The 24714-nt window shown below is 32.9% G+C and overlaps 2 long non-coding RNA genes across 9 annotated transcripts; both read left to right on the top strand.

Moving 5' to 3' along the window:
- Window positions 1-11063: 11063 nt before the first annotated feature.
- Window positions 11064-12802, top strand: LOC145107276 (uncharacterized). Of its 3 annotated transcripts, XR_013707792.1 has the most exons (4): window positions 11068-11396; window positions 11492-11917; window positions 11996-12311; window positions 12482-12802. It is a non-coding gene; the product is annotated as an uncharacterized LOC145107276 (long non-coding RNA). The 3 variants fall into 3 exon arrangements; XR_013707791.1 differs by having other exon boundaries at window positions 11064-11396; window positions 11996-12802; XR_013707793.1 differs by having other exon boundaries at window positions 11628-11917; window positions 11996-12802.
- Window positions 12803-16931: 4129 nt separating this feature from the next.
- On the top strand, window positions 16932-19550 carry LOC145107278 (uncharacterized). Of its 6 annotated transcripts, none has more exons than XR_013707798.1 (5): window positions 16937-17008; window positions 17113-17437; window positions 17585-17665; window positions 17890-18342; window positions 19250-19550. It is a non-coding gene; the product is annotated as an uncharacterized LOC145107278 (long non-coding RNA). The 6 variants fall into 6 exon arrangements; XR_013707799.1 differs by having other exon boundaries at window positions 17113-17310; XR_013707795.1 differs by lacking the exon at window positions 17113-17437 and having other exon boundaries at window positions 16932-17008; window positions 17880-18342.
- The last annotated feature ends 5164 nt before the right edge of the window (window positions 19551-24714 follow it).

The following is a 24714-nucleotide window of genomic DNA, read 5'->3' on the forward strand; positions in this document are numbered from 1 at the left end:
AGTATAAACTTGTTCTTTACAGGCCGTACATAAATTTATTATACTAATGGCCTAAAAGATACTTAAATCTATCACTAGATTTAAACTCATCATCCTTGTGCGTTTGTACCACTACCTGTGATACAAAGAGGTCAAGCTTGGGAGCCTAGTGAGCACATAGGGTTTTCACCCCATAATAATAAAATTCTTTTATTATATTTTTCACATCAAACAATTAACCTGATTACCCATTCACGTTATTCTCACTTTCCGATCCTAAACTACTGATCTCAAGAGACCTTTCCTAGGGATCATTGTAAGCAGCGAGATAGGCAATATTGTCTCAGGTATTCCTTTGCAATATTAGTCAATAAGGAAACCATGAGGGGGATAGAGTACATCGTATGAACACATAGTTCATAAACACCTACAGGTTGTGAGCATGCTATGTTCCACTTGAATACCTAGAATAGTCTATGGTAGTCATCTATACTATGTTAGATGACTACATCGCTAGTACAATAGTACTATATTAGTCATGGCCACTCATATTCTTTTTCATCTTCCATACCCCTTCACTACCCAATATATTATAAGTATGAAAATACATATATGATAAAATCAAGTAAAATAATCTAATATTGTTTCATCTAACACACACACACACATATATATATATATATATATATATAACACATATAATAAGCAGATATATAGATTAATTATCTAAATACTTCATATCTATGTGTAAGATGAAAGTAACTATGCACTCACTTGTTAAAGTGGATGATTTGCAATTTGGGCAGAGCTTCGCCTAACACCTTAGCTTTTCTTTTTGAATGAACTTGGTACAAATATCACTAATTCTTAGTCTTATATTCTTTGTGATTATTGATAGTCTAGATTCCTTAATAATCCCAATATCTACATCAAGATGTATCAAGTATGGAATAACTAGGTAAGATCATATCGGAGGTAGGGTCCAATTGGTATACAAAGTATACTGTTCGGAAATCCTACTTTAAACACCTCACTAAATCTAGTCTAGACATGGCCTCCGTAAGTTGACAATTAGTGTTATGACATGGAATTACTTATAAATCTTATTTATAGGTTCATAGTAATGATTATAAATATAAGTATAAGTTACACCTAAAACATAATAAGTGTAGCTTAGCTTACAAAGATTTCTGAAAAAAGTCTGGAAAGTTCAATGGCAGAACTCCAAACCAAAATATTCTATTTGTTGAACTCTTAGATATCTTAGAGCCTCGCTAAAATAGAATTTTCTAGAATCCCGAAAATTCTCAGAAATACTGGAACGAGAGAGAGAAGTGTGAGTGAAGAAAGGTGTGGGGAAGAAGTGAGGCTGAAGCCTCTATTTATAGGAATTTTTGCCAGACACACCGCGCCTATCAAATCTGCACGTCATGTATTTCCGCTACGTCGCTCCTCCCAACTTGTGCCATGTGTCAGAATTACGTTGGTCTGCGTCTCCCCTTCTAGAAATAGTGCATGTTGCGCCCTACCCGTATGCGTGAATTTTTAATTATTTTCAAAAAATCATATCTTTCACATACGAACTCCATTTTTGACCTTCTTTATATCCATATGTAGCTATATAAGAGTACTAGAACTTTCATTGAGACTCCGTCAGCAAATCGTCTGGGTTAGGATGGAAGGCATCATGATGAGGAGACTTCAGAGGATCGTCCGAGATGATTGTAGTGTGAGGAGCTTCTCCTGATGCAAACTCTATATCAGTGATCTCATCAGTAGGAGGAATAAATGGCAGGTTGCTCTGAATGGCTCGATTTCTGATAGAGATGAGATTTGATTCAAATTAAGAACGAGTAAGCTTTGGTTGTCTTGTGTGAGCCTCGTTGACATAATCAATCCAATGTGGGTCGTTAGAACCTGGTTATCCTTTACCTGATCCATGTATCAGACCAGTTGTGGCTTTCGAAGTTGGAGGGACAACCCCAACTTCAGAAAGCTTAGGATCTAAGGCAGGGGCCTCGGATCGTGCTAGTGTAGAAGAAGGAGGGATATCCGAGATGAATCGTGAGTGTGTTCCAGGGGGTGCAAGGAACTCTTTTCAACACCGGTATCACCTTTTTGGGAAGGTGAGGGTGGATCATGTGGTGACTCCCCGTGTGTGTGCATGTGTTTTTAAAGCTCCAAAGGGTACTTCGGAAGAGGGGCCTAGAGGGGGGTGGGAGATGTTTTTCGTTTTGAGAGTAAGCTTCGAATTTGGCTCTCTTTTTGGTTTATGGTTTGGTGGGAGATGTTTTTCGTTTAGCTTCCTTATTTTTCTTTCCACTAGTTTCACCTGGTTTGACCAGATCCGAGGGTTGTTCAACAGAGACTGCGGTAGACTGTGTTGGGTTATAGACGGTCGAGGCATGTGGTATTTGTGTTGGGTTATAGACGTTTAGCTTCCTTATTTTTCTTTCCACCAGTTTCATAGCATGTGGTATTTGTGTTAAGTCCCCAGAACAGTAATGGAACATTGGCAAGATCAGTGTATTCTATGATCTTTCCCTTCAAGTAGATTAAGTGGAGTCATGGTGTATACTGAATCAGTGAGTATATGACTCATGAGGGTGGAACCCGGTAATGTTTGGCCTGGTTGGGGTGTAAGAGCATGTTTGGAGTTGGAAAGCTTAGCGATCAGCGGGTTGGATCCATATGGCAGATAGGTTAGGGTATCCTTTATCAGTTAGACTCTTGGTCATAGTCTTGTTGCAAGGCGATACGTGGAGATTGTAAGTCTTAGCAAATAGGTAAGTATTTTGCACCCCATCTTATTAGTAGGTCAGCATGGAATCATGACCTCATAGAGGCCGAGATGCGAATTTCCGATTATCATGATCTGAGTTATGTATTGGTTTGGCACTAATGATTGATACTTGTGGTGGGAGTTGACTTTGTGTTAAGGTTCAAGGTTATCGGCATCAGTGAATGGTCAGGGTATGTGTTTTCCGGTTATTTGTGTGATAATTCAGGGTCGGAGGGATTCGTTTGGTTCGGGTTGTGCATTGGAGTCAAAATGGTTGTGGTTTGGAATGGTTATGTATATCTAGAGGTCTGACATGTTTAGGGTTTTCAGTTTTCGGGTAGAGCAGTTTGATTTACTTTGGTTGGTCGAGGGCGGAGAGTTAAGGTTCGTTTTTCACCAGGATATGTAATCACTGCTAAGATTTGGGCTTGGATAGCAACGTTGGAAGGAAGTCGGTTGTATGAGAGGACTTCTCAGTCCTAATCGAAATTCAAGAAATTTTGGCAGGGTCATCTCTTGTGACAGAGTAAGTTGTAAGGAATGATTTCGAGGACGAAATCTAATTTAAGTGGGGGGAGAGTTATAACACCCATGTTCTAGAATGGTTTAGCTTGCTATTTTTTAGGGACCAAAATGGAGTTTTGGAAAAAAAAACTCTATGCCATAAAAAAACTTTTGAATATAAATTTAATCACTTATTATTTAATCACCATATTAATTAGACCTTATTCATTGTTTACTGTTTCGACAAATCAAGTCAATACTTGAATTAAAACAATAGTCATCCCCTGCTCTAAGCATGCATACTATGTCTATCTATGGTCCTTCCTTTGTGAAATAGATCAATTGAACACATTTCCAATGATGCTCATTTTACAATTCCAAATCCTTATCACAAGTGTAAGTATACCAAATTTTTGTCACTACTAGAATCTGTTAGAGTCTAAACTTACATGCAATGATCCTTTTGTAATGTCTAGGCACCAAAGTCACAGAGACTTGGCCAATTACATCACAAAATATTCTATTGGAAATTGGTTACAATACATTTCCATGGAAATGAAGTCCCACATTTAAAGTACATTCCTTGAACATCCTTCGTGCATAAAAGTTTCTAACTTACACATAGATTCTTAATATCCAACTCCTATTATGGAAACATTTCCATATTTCCATATGACTATCCATTCTTGATAGAATCCTATCTATTCAGAATTATATCAATATGGTCCATCTAATACTATACTTCCAACTGTCCACGAGCAACCAATCTTCGATAAACCTTAGATTGTCCTTGACAGTTGTTTAACAACTTTAGTTATATCTGGTTCCAATCCTTTTTCCCTCTTAATGCGCTAGACATTTGGAAAAATCAGATCAGGCGAATATTATAGCATATGCAATCGATCCTATACCCGAAACATATGGGATACGATTCATAATGTCTTACATAAAGACATGATACTTGACCAGTCTCTTTGCTAAAATATTCCCATATATAGAATTTCCTATGTTGAAACATTTCAACATGATATTCATATATGTCCATGACTACGTTTGATTAAAATTTCAATCTAAGCTTTTAGATTTGAAATGAAGTATAAATGTCCACTAGCATAATAATTATATTCTTACCAGCATAACAATTATGCTCCTACTAGCTTTGACATGTACTCAAAAATCAGGTGGACTTCTATAAATCAATACTTATTGACTTTCTTACCAAAGTTTAGATTTCTGATATGTGGTGCTTTGATAAGTCTTTATCTAGACTTCTCAGGCTCATACATCTTTCATTAGACAGCTTATGTGTGTGTCTAAACCTTTTCAGAACTTATAGCAATAAGTCCCAAATGTTCAAACTAATTGCCATTTCTCACAATTTGAACTATGAAAAGGGATGTCGTAATCATACTCAAATTTGAGAACGCAATTATCAAAAATGCTAACTCTAATGATATCCTTTAAAATCTATTAGTGAAAGTGTTTCCTCACAATCATTTTATTGAAGTAGAGAGAAACCTCTTGCCACTTAGATTTTATGGTGTATGTGTTCTTATCCATGTGAACTTGTCATTTCGAACCACTATCATAAGACAAGGTTTATGACACATTCAAACTCATATGGACTGAACTTGCTTAATCTTAATTTCTTGCCATCCGGCAGCATAAGAGGCCTACCAGTGCTTCCAGGTCATTGAGCAACTCACCCATACAGATCAATGTACTTTCATTGAAAACTCATAAAACTCACATGCATAGTCAATTCAACTAGAATGGGCACAGAAACAAGAATATGTCAACACGATAGGTTATCAACCTCAGGTCGTGTGCTAGTGATAACTAAAAGGTTTATTCTTGATTAGTTCCTAAAACTATTCAAGACCATTAAGACTCCCACTGACCTCTTGACATATAAGATTCTCTGTCCAAGAACATTCCTAGACAAACGGCAAGAGTTAGTGCGATCTCTTATCAAGAAAAACACTTCATGTAATTGGTCTTAGTTGATCTTTATTTTAATCATCACAACTACCAATTTCAAATGTGCAAGAGTAAGAAAACATTTCTACTCCACATTTCATGAGGCTTCATAAACCTACTTGGAACATGTTACTCAAGGTACCACTTGAAGTAACTAGATTATAACTCTAAAAATTGATTTTGGAACGAATTACGACTCATCCTTTTGATTTAACCATTTCAATCATTCCCGATTCCTCTTCTTAGTCATGCCAATGCACTAAGGTGTCCTTAGAGGATCAATTGTGACATGGTTCCATAATAATGAGGATGATCATAAAACACGATACTAAAGTACTCTCCTTTCTTTTCAGATTGGAGAAACTTTTATCTTTCTGCCCAATTTGATTCGTCTTATTCGTTCTGCTATGCATTGAAACCTTTTCCATGTATCAAAATTACACTTAAACTTGTAAGCATAACCATATTTACTGAATCATCAGTAAATCATGACGAATAGACTTATCGTCCTTTATGGTGGATCTGACCAGTGCACAACAATGTGTACTAGATCCATTAGTCTTTCACTTGACTCACATACATATGTGAACAAGGAATAAGTCCCAATTTCCCAAGGATCAAGATTCTCATACATCATATAATTCAAATCATATGGTTCCAAGTCTGTCCAATTGAAACTTGGGTGATGTGAATCCTTCCTTACTTGGTAAATTGTGATACTACCACAAACGATATAACTAAGAATCAAATCCATTTTCAACATTGCTAATAATATATAAACACCAATTTTCACAAATGCCATTGCAAGGAAACATAAAATAAGACAAAATCAAAATTTTTGTTATTTATAAAATGCAGAAAACTTGTCCTTACAACGCAAATACAAATGAAAACTATATTTCTAGATATTCCTAAGCAATATATCAATCTATCATAATTCCTAAGCAGCAGCTCAAAAATCTGATCATCGAACCATGCGATCGAAATCCATCTCTTCACGATCAGACTCAGCTTACTCTTCCTTTAAGTTTCCTTCATTTTCTTCGATCCTACAAAACATCAAAATGCAATCTTATCACATAATGTATTAAGAATCTATAAACAGGAACTTAATAGAGTTAGATAGTGGATTTACCTGAAGTAGAGCCATACAATTTGACTTTACCATCTCTTAGATCTCTCAGGTAGTCAGGGCAACTTCGCTTCCAATGCCCCCTCAATTGACAATAGAAACAGGTGGACTCTTTAGAATTTGCACATGGAACTATCTCAGAACTGGCCTTTCTCTTAAGGTCAAACTTTTTGACTTCGGCCAATTTCTCTCCCTTGGGAGAAGAAATCATTTCTGGACTATCATCGTTTTCATTGCTTATGTCCATGGAAATTTGGGAGATAGATCTTCCAATCAATTTTGCTTTACCAATGTCAGATCAATAAGGGTTACGTCGTGGTCTCTCATATAGTAGTCCTCAACGAACTGACATTACGACTCAGTAAGTGATTGAAGAACCAAGTCAAAAACCAACTTCCTTGGGAAAACGACACCCAATATTCCCAGTCTGTCAATGTGCAGCTTTATCTTCAGTACGTGTGCACATACAGGACTTCCATCTCGATGCTTACATGCCAACAGGGCTTGAGTGACCTTGAACTTTTCAAGTCGACGAAAATGTGGGTTAGGGAGAATCACTGGAGGAGGTGGAGGAAAAGAAATATGATTTCCATTTCCACCAATGAACGAAGAAGGGATTAATCTTTCACTCGATCGACACGTGGAATATCATCTTCATGAGGAAAGCTTTTTCCAAAAGGATAAGGAATACCATAGTTGTCAAAACTAGACATCTACAAGGGAGAAAATTCAAGTTAGTTGATTTAATCCTTAATATAACACCCAAATGAAATATTAAGGCTAGGACCCAACACAATAATTAACAATTCGGAAGAGGGATGTTGTAATCCAATTGCGAATTATTTGAAGGTAGGTAAATTACGATTTACCAATTCTAACCCAAAAACAAAATTTTAACGAATTAAGTTTTAGATGAAATTTCTAGATCTTTTGAGATTCATCGAACTTTTCAATGGCATGTTTAATCTCGATTATGCCCTTCAAGTTTGTGACTGGGATACCGAGGATCACAAACAAGGTGTGAATAACCATGCAAATTAGATTGGTACTCTCGATGTCATTTATCACCTAATCAATGTGTCGGTTAACCACACACGCTCCATTGATCAACTATAATTTACGAGAAACCCATTTCCATCCTTCATTAGTCCACATTAGTGTGTTGGTTAACCACACACTCTCCACTAACTGGCCAATAAGGTGTAATGTGCAATTTCATGGTATAGCATCAAATTCACATTTTTCTAAAGTAACTAAGATTGAGAATTTATAAAAGGTTTAGTTACTTTGTATTTTCATTATACTTATTAATGAGGATTTCCTATCCTACCCGTTCGACTAACGACCCTCCACTGGTCAAGAGTGCGGTGGGTAAGAGTGGATACCCAATGGCGGTCATTTTACAGGCCGCTTCCTTAAACATCCCTTATAGATCAACTTCGTGAATGAGGCATACTAACTGTAAGACTGACTTTTCTTATGCATATATATAAATTAAAATTTTAATCTTATACAGTATAAGGGTGTATTTTAAACTTTTAAAATACTAAGTGGTTTAATCCTTTAATAAATTAAACTTTTAATTTAATTAAATTTAAACCATATTGTGGATATATTAATTCTCTTTTAATTAAACATTTAATTAATCTTATTAATAAAATCCATGAGGTGAATTTCAAACTATTCAAAATGCGAGAGTTTAACTATTTAAATTTCTAAAACCAAAACTTTTAATTTCAAATTTAAACTACAAAACCAAAAGGGTGCAATTTGAAACTATTCAAAATTACTAGGTTAAATCTATGAATCAAAATAATCTTATATTATCCAAATTTAACCATATCTTCAAATTTGATAAGGATATCAAGTTACCAATCAGAAAAATCGATTTTAGGCAATAAAAACGAATTATGGTATTTATCCAAATCAAAATCTAATAAAAAAATTCGAAAAATCTGGAAACTGACGAGTCAACTCGTCGAGTTAGGCAAGGAACTCGTCGAGTTCACCCAACTCGTCGAGTTCTACTTTGAACACGTCGAGTTCCCTGTCCAGACAACAAAAAATCGATTTTCTTCTACTTTGGACAGTTCACTCTTGAACCAACTCAATTGAAAAACATCCTAGGATCTGATACCACTAATGGGTTTTGAGCATATCAACATTCCTATGTGATCATGCAACCCTAATTGCTTTGGATCTAAGTTTTCTCTATTGAACATAAAAATATGAACACCAAATCAATAACCCTAGATCTAGCATATACAATTCGAAATTCACATATAAATTAGGGTTATGAAGTTGCCTTGCTTGTTATGTAGTAATAACAAGATCACATTGACTCTTGAAAGCTTAGTGCCATAAGTGTTGCACCTCTAATGGAGTCACAAACACTCAATGCAAAGAATGACTTGGAGAGAGGTGGAAAATCGGCTATCCTAGGGTTTCTTAAGCTTAGGGCCGAAATTCTTATGCCTGAGGGGTTCCTTATATAGTTGTGGGCTGCTAGGGTTTCTGGAGGAAACCCTAATTCATGCTTAAGGCTTAAGAAGCCCATAGACTCCTCCTTATGAGGCCTTGGACGAAATCTATAGGGCCTCCCTATATGATTTTGTCCACTCCTAATTAAGGAGTCCATCAGCCCATTTTGCAACTATCAATGATTTGCAAAACAACCCCTCCATTATTAATCAGTTCCTTTAATCCCAAAATTAATATCAAATTAATTTCTGATTAATTACTAATTAATAATATGATTTCCAAATAATATATTAATCTTATAATATATTAATAAAATCATTTCGAGTACCAATTTATTATTCATATAATAAATTCTACTCTCTCTCCACTGGTCATCTTATCAAGTTGCATGACTGAAGGCAACCCAAAAGGACAATGCTCATAATCAAATAAAGTACATACCAATTATCGTTATAGGCTTAGACACCTAGTCCAACAATTTGGTCCCATGCATAAGATTTGAGTACACATTTGTCATGTTTTTGACCTAAAATGGAAGGGACATGGATTGGACATGCATGTCCATAAAGTTACAATTTTTATGTTCCATTAGGTGTAGGAAACACTTCTGGAAACTTTGGAGGAGTAACTCTAGTGATTAAGTGCTTAATGGGTGTTTGCATGCCTTGAGTTGCCTTTAAGGATTTAGAGCTTGAGATCTTGACTTATTGAGATGTCTTATTGGATAAAGTGGGAAACTTTATCCATTAAAACCGTGTGGAGAATCCGATCTGAGCTTTGGAGCTCTTGGAATTGTCTGAAAAACAACTAAATATATTAAGTTGTTTAAACCGATCCCCATGGTGTGGCCATAGGCTGCCATGACATGGCGACTGGGAAAGGACTCGATTGTTTTGTCTTTATGCTACCACGATTTAGCCAATGGAAGGCCACGACGTAGCGATTCGTTAAGATGATTTTTTTGGTTTGTTGACCTTGAGGGTTGACCTTTGACTGTTGACTTGTTGACCTAGGTTGACTTTAGGTCAAGATTGTTGGATCTAGTGTGTTGACTAAGGTTGGACCTTGATTATTTTGATAGGAGTGTTGTAGCATCTGTTGCAGGACATTGAGCTGTGGTTTAGCTGATCTTGTGAGTCAGGTAAGCCTTCTCACTATATTGTATTGGATGCTAATTGTCTTTGTGACTCTTGCGTTGTGTGTTTGGCTGGGCCTATTGATTTGCATGTCGGGCTAGGCCCATTTTCATGATGGGTTGGGCCCATTGATATGCTCGTCTAGGTCCATTGATATATTAGGCTAGGCCGATTTGTATGTTGGGTTGGGCCCAATATGTGGGTTGAGCCCGTTGATATGTATGGTGTGTAGTATTTTGGGGAACTCACTATGCTTTGTACTTACTGTTTATGGTGTAAACATTTTTCAGGTACTCTCAAATCCAGAAGGCAGGGGCCGGCTTGACTGCATAGCGTCCCCCGATGGCTTTTTCCACATTGATTAGTTTTGATATACTCTAATGTTTGAAAATACAATTGATACTGATTGGATTTCGAACCATTGTATGTATGACTCGATATTTTAAAATAGAATTTTATTATTGACATTTTTTGGGACGTCACAACCCAATATGATGTACCAAAAGAAGTGGAAATGTGAGCTAGGCTTTTAAAATCAATTATTATTTTAGGCGATCGATGATTAGGGCGCACGTGAGATAGGGGTTATAGGGTTACATGTTGTTAATCAACTCCATTAACAAAATTTGAGTTTATTTTGAAAAAAAAATGTTTTGGGTGTAAAACGAAAAAAATGCAAAATATAGGGTATGTTATGTAAAAAACTCACTTTACCTGTATGGTAAATAAACCAGTAATATGTAAAAATTGTGATTTTTTTGGAAAAAAAACAAGTTTAAAGGTATAAAGAAGTTAAAATGTAGATTCTTTTATAAAAAAAATAAACAATATATATATATATATATATATATATATATATATATATATATATATATTTATACTTTAATAAGCATTTAGCCTTAAATGTTGCTTATTAAGTCTTAAATATTGAATTTTAAGAGATACAAGTCTTACTTATCTACATTCATTTTATGCATAGGAAATCTTATCCTGTAAACAAAAACTAAATCTTATCTGTAAAATGAAAATGTCAAAAAATTATCTTCAAATTCGCCAATTGAATCGTTCAAAGAGGAGTTGAATCGGTCAACATAAGACTCCCCTTAAGAACTCCACTATCCGATCCCCGCACCTAACCCTGAATCTCACCTCATTCTCCACCGAAAGAACATAAAGTTGTCTCGCATACTCTCCCATGGTGTCTCGCTCAAATATTTTTCATGGAAAACCCTAACCACAAAATATGATAGCCTCTGCTAACCACCATTTTTGCCTTGTTGCTAAATGGACTACCTTCCATCGTCTGATAAACCCAACACCACCACTCACCGTTTCTTTCTCTGTCTATGGTCACCATAGAATCGATGAAAGTCACATACGGTTCTATTGATTTATTTTTCAGGTAAACTAAATTTTGAGTGTTTGTTTCCTTTTGGATTTTCGGTTTATTTGATTTCATGCCCACGTTTTGATTTTCTGCTTCGGTTTAATTCCTAGGATCGATGGATAAGTTGACCACTTTAAAAAGAAGGAATCCTCTTTAATTGTAAATAGTCATCGATATATGCACACACATGTTTATAGATCTATGTTTCTGTGTGTAGATCTGAGTTGTAAATACCTCTTTGTATAGATCTTAGAATGAATATCAAGATTGGTTCCAGGGTCAGTAACAGAGGCGTCAGAGGGAGGTGGCGGTGTCGGTTGTAACGGTGACGAAGCTGGCGTAGATGGTGTCGGCAATCACCACGCTCCACCGACGTCATCCCATCAACCGCATGATCATCGATACCTTCAAACACCAAGCTCCACCGACGTCATCCCTTCCTTCAACCACAAGCGGCGTCACCATCGTTATTGCATTCAAGCATTGAATAACGTCAAGACCTCTAAGCCGTAATTGTTTTTTGAACATGATTGAAGGTCAGACTCTTCTATATTCATCTCTATTAAAGCCCACCTATCTGTTTTCTTGGTTGTGATAATTTTCGTTTTGATCAGAGGCTATCTGAATTCATGTGTGTGTTTATTGGGATGAAAATGGGAAAGAACGTGAATGAATAAGGTTGATGGAATGAAAATCGGAGTGATGAACAGGAACAAGAACACTAACTTATCTGGTGGTTCATATTGTAAGCACCAAACGATCCTTTTCCCTTTTTATCGATTTGTGCAACAAAGATGTCAAATTTTGTGTACATTTTTCTCCGAAATCGAAGAAATCAGTGATAGATCGTAAACCTAACTTGAGGGTCAGACTTGAACACATCAAGAATGTGATCACCCTCCATATTTTGTATCTGAACAAACCAGCAATGTAAGACTTTATATTTGTTATTTTCTTATGAAGTTACATAAAATAGATGGGTTTACTGTTAGTTCTTACTCATTATCTTGTATTATGTTTATTGGAAGTTAGAAGTTATGACCAATATTTAGCCTTCAACCTTCATAGGTTACTTACAGATGGGTTTTCAAATCTGACAGGTGCTTTTGAAGAAGGTAGTGTATTACAAGGGAAGAAAGAATACATTTCAAGTTGTATATAGCTTAAGGAGTGAATGGAACTCAGATTTTTTAATAACCATTTTAAAACTAATTAATTCATACATAAAGTCAAGAACTTTGACTCATCATTGTAACTTTTGCTTTTTATCCTTTGCATCACAATTGCAGCTAATGAAGATGTTAAAGAGACTGCGAGAGTTCAAATTATGAATTAGTTATGCACTGTAAATCTTATTTCAAATTTTCCCTTGTATATCATATAAAGTCTTTTTTATTTTTATTTTATTTTATTTTTTTTTTTGGTGTGTGTGTGGAAAATGGGATATGATTTTGGGGAATTGATAATTACCTCTGTATGGATTGTGTCTCGTGTTGATATATACAACAAGAAAAAGAGATTTTTAAATATATACCAGTATGTCATATTTAAATCTCATTACATATTTAAAAATCATTTCATAATTATTTTAGTAATTTAAGCTTTATTATTCATGTTTGAGAGTTTTTAAAACAAACATTGTATGGTATGATTATTTAGCAAGTTAATATTGTTCTAAATAGAAAAATACAATTACTGGATGTAGCCGAGACATTATCCACCAAGTGGAACTACATGCCAGTACAAAATTAACTTTAATAATTCATATTTAAAATTTTTAAAAGAATATTATGTTATTAATTTTTAAATAAACTAATAATGAGTCAAATGAGAAAAACAATTCAATAAGGTAGAGACATTATTCACCAAGTCGAACGATAGATTTACTGAGCCCAATTTGAAAATATTGATCCGAGCAAATTAGAAATTATTAAAGTTGTTACAAAGGGATAATATTCCAACTATTTAAACATTCTAAACATTTAAAATGTTATTTGGCTATTGATAAGGACCTAATCAACTTCTTATAAACTACAAGCATCGATTATCAGTTGTTTGGTTTCAAACTTTTAATTTGGTATTATATGTTACTTATTAATAGATTATAAATAAATAACCATATAAACAAAACAAATAATGTTGACATATATTTTTTATAACATTGATCCAATCTAACAACCTACCTTTTCAAAAACTATTAATCCAAAAATAATAAAACTTGCAAGACATTAACTAATATGTGTATTTCTTTTGAATTTAATGGTCGTATATTTTTATTTCAACGTAAATTCAACTGTTCAAAAAAAATAATTCAACTATTTAAATAATTATACACTTGATCAGAATTCATCCAAATCAACAAAACACTTTTAGTTGTAACTAAAATATATCGTGGTTTAAATTTAATGAAAAATAACAATATATTTTTATTTTTAGCACAAAACAATTATGTTGTCGATCAATATATTTCAATAGTAAATATTTATCAATCCATTATTGTTCTTAATAATACGGAAGGTGACTAAAATTAAACTAATTATTGCTTGCCGCAACGGTACCCCTTTCCCCCTTAAAGTGCCTATGGTCTAACGGTATTAGAAGTTGACAAATAGTTGCTCCACAACAAGAGGTTGGGGGGTTCAAGTAAAAAGATGTAAACTTATGAGTAAAGTAGTGTATGCATGTGTAGACCGGTCTAAGATAAAAAAAAAACCCCCATGGCGACTATACAACTAATCAACAAAGGATACTACTCATAAGAAAAAGATTCACCAATCATGTGTTCGTACACATTTGTAAACCATTGTAACTATTCATTTTTTTCTTACTCATTTCGTATTTGCTATAACTTTTGTTGATAACTGTTTTGATGTAGTAAACTATTTGCACAAAAGAGTTAATCGTCTTTGGAAACTGATTACTGAAAAAACTATTTGCACCCGTCACTTGGCGCGGGTAAACGGCTAATATATATATATATATATATATATATATATATATATATATATATATATATATATATATATATATATATATATATACTAGGTTATAACCCGTGGGCACTACGGATAACAAATTTAAAAATAATTTTAATGAATCTATAACTTAATTATTGAGTGATAATAAAAAAATTTAATATTTAGATATAATGATTGGTTGAAATTACGAAAACATAATAATTTAAATATCGAATTGATAATTTATATTTGTAGATATGTTAGAAAATTATCATTTTGTTGTAGAATGCAATATAAATTTAAATAAAACATAAACATAAATTGATACAATAATCAAATAGTAAATAAATGATAAATCTAAATCACAATGATTAATCAATTATTTGGAAACAATTAATAATTTGCATATTTATGTTATTTGTCTTTTAAGTTTAAAACTTAATTTTATAACATGATTATAATTAATATTTAATATGTTTTTGATGATATTTAGGATGTTTTAAAAAAATTAATTAAATATATTGATATTGTATAGTACTATATAAATTATATTCACTTATAAAATTATTGACATAAATATATACAATGGTATTTTCAAATTTAAATGTCATTTAAAACTATAGTGAAATACATAGGACATGATACAATATCATTAAGGGAGTGGTAGCAATTCTAACACTCTGCCACATCATTTTTTTGTTGTCATGTCATTTTTTAGCCTGCCACCTCGTTAGCATCTTTACTTAGCATTTCATAGGGAGTTGTAATACTCCTAACACTCCTTAATTATTTTTTATTTTTTATGAAAATTAAATAAATTATAGACAAAACTTCAAAAATGGTCCCTGTGGTTTTCAAAAATATCAAGTTTAGTCCCTAAGTTCAAAAAACCTCACAGATGGTCCCTGTGGTTTCAAAACTTTTAACATTTGGTCCTTTTCGCTAACTCCGTTACCTTTTGGCCGTTAAGTGAAGGGCAATTCTGTCATTTCACTTCCACAGGGACCATTTATGAAGTTTTACCTTATTTTTAAAAAAAAAAGAAAAAATATACCGAGATCGTTTCTGCCATCGATGGATTCAGATCAGTTACAGAATGATCGGAAAACCCTAATTTGATAACGGAACCAACTTCAATTGATCGTTTCTGGAGTGGTGTGTTATTTTGTCAAACAAGTGGAGTGGAAACTGAACCACGATATGGGAGTGGAAACTAAAAATTATGTTTCGAAGAGGATGAACAAACGATTAGTCGTAACAACAATGGAAGGCGGTCGCCTCTTCCTCATTAAATCCTACATCCTAGATACCCATAACCCCAATTGATCCAATCCGAAAATTGCATCCAAAGTCTGTCATTCGATCAGATTAACTTTTAAAATACCATACAATGAAGACGAATCCTCCGACAGTGATTCTGATACCGGATTTGACGAATATATGGAATCCCTAAGAAAGGCCTGCTCTGTCACAGGTGTCGACGATTCAGTCGATGACCCCCCCAAAGCATCCACCGCCTGTAGAGATTTTGGTGATACCTATGCGTCTGAGGATGAAGACATTGAAGAAGACCCAATTGCCAAAACTTGATTTTGAAACTCAATTTGGTTGTACCTTTTGATTATTTGAAAATGGTGTATCTTGCTGTAGATGTCTTCGATCATATCCTCACTTGCTTCTTCCTTCAATAAGCCCTAAAAGCAATATGCTTTCATCCACTTCAACCCATCGTCGATCTCATGCTTCACTGGTGGTCATTTACATCAGCGAACTTCAGAAATCAATTTATCCTTCCTACGCCTCAAATTACTTTGATTTGGCACATCTTCTGGGGTCGGCAAACATGTCTAACTGAGCAGTCCCCGATGGAAGGTTAAAAAGGTTACTGAGCAGATCGGTACGTTAGGTTTGAAAACGAACTTTGACAAGGGTAACTTGGTTTCACTCGCAGCATGAATCCTTTTTGGTCATCTAACCTCCTGATTTCGATCTTCCCCCTTTTCATTTCTTTATGCGTTTTCTGTTCATTCGATTTTGCAGAAACCAATTTTTATTTTGTTGTTTTCTGTTGCCCATGGTGGTTTTGATGTGCAATGAGAGAGAGAGAGAGAGAGAGAGAGAGAGAGAGAGAGAGAGAGAGAGAGAGAGAGAAAAGAGAGAGAGTAAACTGAAATTTTCATTTTTTTTAAATAATAATAATAAACCTCATAAATGGTCCCTGGATAGTGAAATGACGAAAATACCCTTCACTTAATGGCCAAAAGCTAACGGAGTTAACGAAAAGGACCAAATGTTAAAAGTTTTGAAACCACAGGGACCATCTGTGAGGTTTTTTGAACTTAGGGACTAAACTTGATATTTTCGAAAACCACAGTGACCATTTTTGAAGTTTTATCGAAATTATATTCTTTAATACACAAACATTTCATATTAAATAAATTATATGTTTATAAAACACAAAAATTTAATATTAAACAAAAGGTATCTATTTTGGATAAAACATACTAAGTGGCAGAAACTCTAAGGACTAAATATGTAACTTCTTTATCTTCCTCTTTGTTAAAACGCAACTTTTATCTTCCAAAATTTTCTGGTTAAAAGAACACAACAGCAACAAAATCACCTATTGAAGCTTTGAACTATCGTCCATTGAAGGCTCAAAATACCCAGGTTCATCATCTTTCTTATTATTTTCTTCTAGGATTCTTCGATTTTTGTACAAAACTCAACCAACAATCACAGTCATCTCTTGCTTTCTCTCTCATCTCGTTAAGGGTGTAGCAACCCATCTTTGGCGACTCCTCTAGCAAAGGTGAGGGGGTAGTGTAGCGAGTCCATGGCGAGCTGGAGGCGACTGTAACCGTATACCGAGTAACAATTTCGAGACACATACAGACTCAATAGCATAAAAAGTACCCAATTTATTGCACTAAGAAGATACCCCCAAATGTCTATGGAGAGTTCGCATACCAGTAAGATCGGAATCAGATAAATCATGGGATTCTATTTCAAACAAATTAGGTTAAACACATTTTGCTGGCGTCGATTGCAAATCAGGACAAAGATTATGAAATTGGAAGTGTTAATCCAAATACAACTGTAAATATTTACATATCGTGAAAATATAAATATTTACATACAATCAGGACAAAGATTGAACACATCCTTCCATCTATTGTTCATATTTCTTCATTATCGTGAAAATATAAATATTTACATATAATCACTTACTTGTTGAATATGCAGGAATAATCTCTTTGAAGATGACAACCGAAAGACGTTCTCCGGAAAACAAAAATGATGACCGGGTATATTTGAAATGATCAGGTACTCTGAAAATTTTCAGCAAATATAACTATTCAATTTTGAAAATCGAAAATGCTATAAAGTAGGAGATTATTGTTGATTGTGTGTATTCAAAATTAAAAAGAGATTTATTTTAATGATTTACATTCCATATGAGGACATATCCTCTGAAAGTCAGCAGATTTTATTGTGTTACTTTTATTTATATTTTTTTTTAAAATAAAAGTCATATTAGATTCTAACAGATACGAGCAAAGTTAGTGGTACCTAGTTGTGAATCCTTGGGAGGTGTGATAGGAGCTTTTCGCTACATCATATAAACATATAAACAGAAGGATTCTTTTGTTTTTATAAAGGATTGGTTCCTTCAATCTTCAGCATAATTGTCTCCATCAAGTGCAGTGTTTTTTGGAGTTCAATTGACCTGAAGGAAAGCAAAGAATCAAGGATATGAAGCAGCAAGGAGATGAATTGAACAATTTTGAACAGTTAGAGTGGGGCCAATGAGAACTTTATTACATGGTGCAATTTCTAGTGCTTGTGTTGAGGTAGCTACTTACCCTTGTGAAGTTGGGAGAAGACAATTATAGTTGCAAGTTGGAGCAAATAAAATGAGTGTCTTAGCAACATGTGTAAAGATTGTTGAAAATGGACGTGTTTCAACTCTTTATGCAGGACTTATTCCTAGTTTACTTCAGGTATGTTCATTTATTATGATCTCATCTTTAAATTTTGAGGTCAAATGGTCTAATCTTCGATTTCATTCATTAAAGATTCTACATATAAGTGCTTTTACCAAATCACATGAAAACAAAATCTGTCAAAACAATGTATAATCTTTATTTTATATTGCTCTATTAAGTTCAGGAATTTGACCAAATTTGTGCAAATAATTGGCAGAAATAAAAAAACGAATTACAGATTACATATTGTATTTTACATATATAAATTTTTTTTTATTTAAATTAAAAAATCGATAGAGGAGTATGATCTGAAAATAATTGGCAGGAAAAAAAAAACGAAAAATAACAACTTTTAAAATAGTACCTGCATTTGCTGCAAACATAGCAAGAATGAAAGTCAATTCATTGATGTAAACATAGAATCAAACATATTATGAGTTGTGAATGATTGAAACTACCGAAAAAAAAAGAGAAGAAAGAATGATCGAAACTACCGAAATAGATGTGGAGTTTGATGTTAAAAGAAAAAAAAATTGAAAAGATTGTATTACTAACCTTTTACAAATCGGTAGAGCAGAGCAGATAAGAAACTGAAAATTTGAGGGCAAAGCAGTAGAAGTTTATGTGCAATTCGATAGGTATATATAAATATGCAGAGACTAATGAAGCACAAATTTTGTTCCTGATTTTTATGGATTTGATTAGTGGGTAATTGATTTAAAATTGGAAATCGTTACAGATTTATGATTATGATCCACAAATAGTTGGCAGAAAAAAAAAACGAATTAGTAGTCAACGATTTGCGTTCATTTGATTCCTGATTTACAGGAGATAATAATGTGGATTTAAAGGAGCTGATTTATCGGTTTTTTGACCATAAATTGACCATAAATATAGGATTAATATGAGTTTTTATTTGCAGGTAATTGAAAATCTGTGAGCTGATTTTTAGGGGTTGATTTTTCGATTTTTTGGTGTAAAGAATGGGCGGGAATTTGATGCATAAGAAGTCCCTGGTAAAGACACGTGGCAAGTTGGAGGTGCAAAAGAGGGACAAGTGGCATCCAAAGTACTCTTTTATTAAGAATATATATATATATATATATATATATATATATATATATATATATATATCACTTACTATATTGTTTGTTTTAAAGTTACATTTTTGGATCCTTACATAATTGTTTGTTTTAAAGTTACATTTTTGGATCCTTACATAATTGTTTTTACATAATTGTTATTATAGTTTTCTTTTTTATTAATATTACTTTTTTATTTAAACGATGATTAATATGTTTAAGATATATTTTAAACTTCATTTTGTATGCATCATCCATACATAATTTTTTTGCTTCGAAACCTTATTTTATATTTTTGTGATTCACTTTGTAAAGAAGTTTTTCGCCGCAACGCGCATAAATTTCTCCCAAAAACTTTATCCATGTCGAGATGTGATTTTCAACATATTGGGATTCCACAACATCGCATAGACCGTCCAAATCCTAGTTTAAACTAATTTCAAGCATCTAAAATTAAAATAAATGTTAATAATTGGAATTTATTATGATCAACTTTCAATGAATTGCACACAAATGTCACCTTATGTTGCTCTAAAAAAACTAAAAAATATTGTTAAAAAAAAATGAAATACTAAAAGTAAAAAGATCTTAATTGTTTAACAAAGGTTCCTCTTTCTTATGTTGCCATTGCTTCACTCGAATATTCGCAAACATTACCTGAAAATTTTATAAATATAGGTAGATTATTTACTACAAACAAGTAAATCATTAAATTATTCTAAATTTTATCGTTTTGAAAATTTACCTCTTTGTTCAAATCCGTTAGAAAAATAACCCAACACAAAATCATTGTCTGCATCAACATACCCCCGACCAACCCCAACCATATTCCCTGCATTTTGTATACAAAAGACATATATATATATATATATATATATATATATATATATATATATATATATATATATATATATATATATATATATAGGGAAAAGTGAATATACATTACAGCCCCACCTAAGCTTAGGTACTAAACCTCATGAAAATACGTTGTTTTACTATATAAAGATTGCGGTTAGGGGATTCACGATTAAAAATTGAAGATGTAGATTCAAGATCGACGCAATAGTTTTGATAAGGAAGCAAGAATATTGATTATCTTAGATCTTCGTGACAGCAGAAAAAAGTAATGTTCACTGGGGTGAAGTAATAAACGATAATGGAGGAAAGAAATTAGGGATGGAAAAATGATAATGGAGGAAAGAAATGTTATCGAGGATGATATATTTATCAAGTGAAAACCAAATCGGGCATATTTACTAAGCTAAAACAACATATTTTATAGGTTTAGTACCTAAGCTTAGGTGAGGCTGTAATGTATATTCCCTATCCCCATATATATATATATATATATATATATATATATATATATATATATATATATATATATATATATACACACACACACACACACATGGAGGCGTTGGGGGGACGGGGGGGGGGGGGGGGGGGAAATGGGCAGCTGCATAGGACCTAATTTTTTTATTATATATTTTTATGTAGAAATTAAAACTTATAATAACGATAAGGACCATTTTTTTTTGACTCGTCCTGGGCCTTTGAATATATTTATTTCCTTAGGACTGGCCCTAAATATATATATATATATATATATATATATATATATATATATGCTTAGGTTATTTTTTTCTACTAACTATTGTGTGTCAGAATGCACAGATCTGGACCATCGGATAGAATAGAATCAAAGATCATGATCTGAGAGTATATGATATTACAATAGGGTAACATGCACCATATTGTCACACAATTTTCAGCATAAGGGTATTTTGGTCAATTTACCTATATGAAAAAAGGAAATTTCTAGAATTTAAGGGATAATTAATTCCTATATTTTTTAAAATCTGAATATTTTAAATAAATTCAAATTTAAAAATCCTGTTTTATTCTGTCAGAATGACAGAATGCCAACCATAAACTAGTAAATATATTTTCGGTTTTATTCTTGCAGAATACATTTCCAATGCAGTTATATTTGATAATTGACCTGATTTAAGAATAAGATATTATTCATATACATCCAACTTGAGTCTATGATTTTATTCTTAATATACATCCGAAATTAAATACAATTTCATACATATTCTTACAGACTAATATCCTTATACATTTTAATATAGTTATACATATTCTAACAAAATATCATCGAAAATGAATAAAATTCTTAAACAATAGCATTCTTGCATATACAGTTATTGAACAAATACACTTGATGCTCTTCAATTGTCCATATAATCAACTTGATCTTCACATATATAGTTGTTGTTGAACTCGATTCCAAATATTTCTCTTGTATGATCAGTATTGAATTCCTTCTCAATGCAATTCTGAAAGAATAAGATACATTACTTGTTAGTATTACCAGTTAAACAAATATACTTGTTGTTAACAAACATTCACAAAGACATTCTAACAGAATGCATTTATATAAATACATTCTAACAGAATACATTACAGAATGCACTTAAATCATAGTCTTTTCTTCTATATGCATAAACATTCTAAAGCATGTATAAATGTATTCTGTCAGAATTACTAGCAACGCATGTTTTATGTAATATTTATATTCTCATAGAATGAAAGTTGTGAATTGCACCAAATCCCATAAGTAAAAATTGAAGAAAATGCAAAAACCAATGAGTAAGTGCAGAAAAAATAACAAGTTTTAGACATGATAGCTCATATAAAATTCAATGCTTAGGTTGAATTGGAACTTAGGCATTGGAATCCAAGATTTCATTATAATAGAATTAGAATTCGTGATTCCATTCTGGCAGAATTACCCTCATCATATTAGATACTAAGGCGATTTTGCTACTGCTACTAATTGAAGATTATTCCTTTGGTGCTTGATATTCATGAGGAAGATAAGAGATAAATTTTTCACCAATGTCTTTTTCAAATATCAAATTCTACAAGATGGAATACAAACATGATAAAGTAATTGTTTTATATGTTATCTGAAACTATTCTATAATTCTATGTGCCTGAAGTCGGATGACTTCACCATCTGATTTTTTGATGTACTGGTAAAATTCAGGTTGAGCAAGTGAATCATTGACTTAAGACTTCACCATCTTTATTTGATGGATCTCAAAAAAATCAAGAATATAGTATCAAATGGGTAAAAAAAATTAGGGAAATTCAAACACTTACATATAGTGTTAGAACAACTTCCATGACAAAGCCCCTGAATGCAGCTCCAATGGGTTCACCGGTGGTTGAACAGATCGTAAGGAAGGGAGATCTAATATCCGGCAGGCTTACCTTGGTTCACTATCTCCGTCTCCGCCAGCCACCAATCGTGGAAAGGAAAGGAACGGAGGCAGCAGTGCTTCCGTCAAGTGGAAACAAAGGTTGCTCCTTCTTCTATCCGACAACAATCACGCAGGGAGGGAAAGACTTCGGTCCTCTGTTGATCGGAGAAGAAAGAAACACAAAAACAATCAGAAAATGGCCGGTGACTCTTAATCGATCGCAAGGAAGGGTTGCAATCGACGGTGGGAAGTCGCTGATTTTTTTCTCTTTAGTGGTGATGTTCCAGGAAGGAAACCAAGGTGAATGGTAGACATCAAGAGCGATCCTCAATGGGGGGGGGGGGTGTCTTTTGGCGGCTTAAGCGGAGGTAACAACCTCCTCATTTTGATTTCATCCTCCCGGTAGGTGAAAAAGAAGAAGCGTAGGAAATATAAGAGAGGATATAAGAGAGAGAGAGAGAGAGAGAGAGAGAGAGAGTACGTCAAATATATTTATTTTATTTCCTTATTTGCAGGAATTCAATTAAATGATCCATTAATTAAAAGTACAAAATGTCCAAAATACCCTTAACTGATTTATTTAATTATTTATTATTTCTTGAATTCTCATTGGTGAATTTAGGAACACAATCGTTGCTAGAAACATTTGAACGTAGCTCTCATTCTCTCTCTCTCTCTCTCTCTCTCTATATATATATATATATATATATATATATATATATATATATATATATATATATATATCACACTTATACAAAAACAAAATCATATATAGTTATTTATATGTTTCAGTTCTATCACATTTGATTTAAATATGTGATCTAATGTTTACAATTAAGAATGTTACCTTAGCACTGAAGTTAAAATAGAAGGCAAACAAGACACCAAGGGGAATTCCAACCATATAATAGCATCCAATATTTACATATGATTTATTTAATTATTTATTATTTCTTGAATTATTATTGGTGAATTTAGGAACACAATAGTTGTTAGAAACATTTGAACCTCTCTCTCTCTCTTTATATATATATATATATATATATATATATATATGTGTGTGTGTGTGTGTCACACTTATACAAAAACAAAATCATATATAGTTATTTATATGTTTCAGTTATATCACATTTGATTTAAATATTTGATCTAATGTTTGACAATTAAGAATGTTACCTTAGCACCGAAGTCAAAATAGAAGGCAAACAAGACACCAAGGGGAATTCCAACCATATAATAGCATCCAATATTTACATATGCAACAAATGATTGCCATCCACATCCAACCGCAACCCCTATTCATTTTAATTTATCATTCATTAGGATAAGGAAATATGATATGTCATTTCTGATGCATTAATGTCTGAAGTCATATAATTTATTTTATTTAGAATGTGTTTGTTACAGATGAAACGAAATTGTTGGAAGAGATGAAATTTGATCAAATTAACAAGTTCTTACCGTTATTCGTAATGGCAAAATCAATAGAAAATAACTATACTTTGTTTTTTTTTTCAAATGTATATAATAAATTTTTTCTAGCTTAACCAACAAGAGTTTATTTTATTTTATGTTTCAATAAACCACTTGAGGTTTTCCTGATAATGAATTTAAAAAATTAATCAGAAGGATATTTTTAGGAAAATGTTTGTTTTTATAAAACAAAATTCAAAGTTTCAAAGGTTAAATCATTATAATAAATTGAGTTTAAACATGGAAATATCCAAACACTAGTGGTTTTTGTAGAATTTAAAATCTTAGGTGGTGATTTTTTAAAACAAATTCCAAGTGGTTGAACAGAAAAAAAAAATAGTGCAGAAAAAAAAAGGTACGTAGAGCCAAAAAATTTCCAAGTGATTTTTAAGGAATTTGACATGCTTTTTCTATTTTGCAAAACCAATCATTATTCATGTCTTTGGCACAACATCATCAAATGTCAATTTCTTATTTTTTTAGTGAGGCAAAAATTTACAACTTTTGTCTCGTTGTCTACGTTAGTCGCTATTACTATCGGCCTAGAAACGTAG

This window comes from Lactuca virosa, chromosome 4, assembly GCF_052849685.1.
Source record: "Lactuca virosa cultivar CGN04683 chromosome 4, Lactuca_virosa_CGN04683_v6, whole genome shotgun sequence".
NCBI classification, from domain to species: domain Eukaryota; kingdom Viridiplantae; phylum Streptophyta; class Magnoliopsida; order Asterales; family Asteraceae; genus Lactuca; species Lactuca virosa.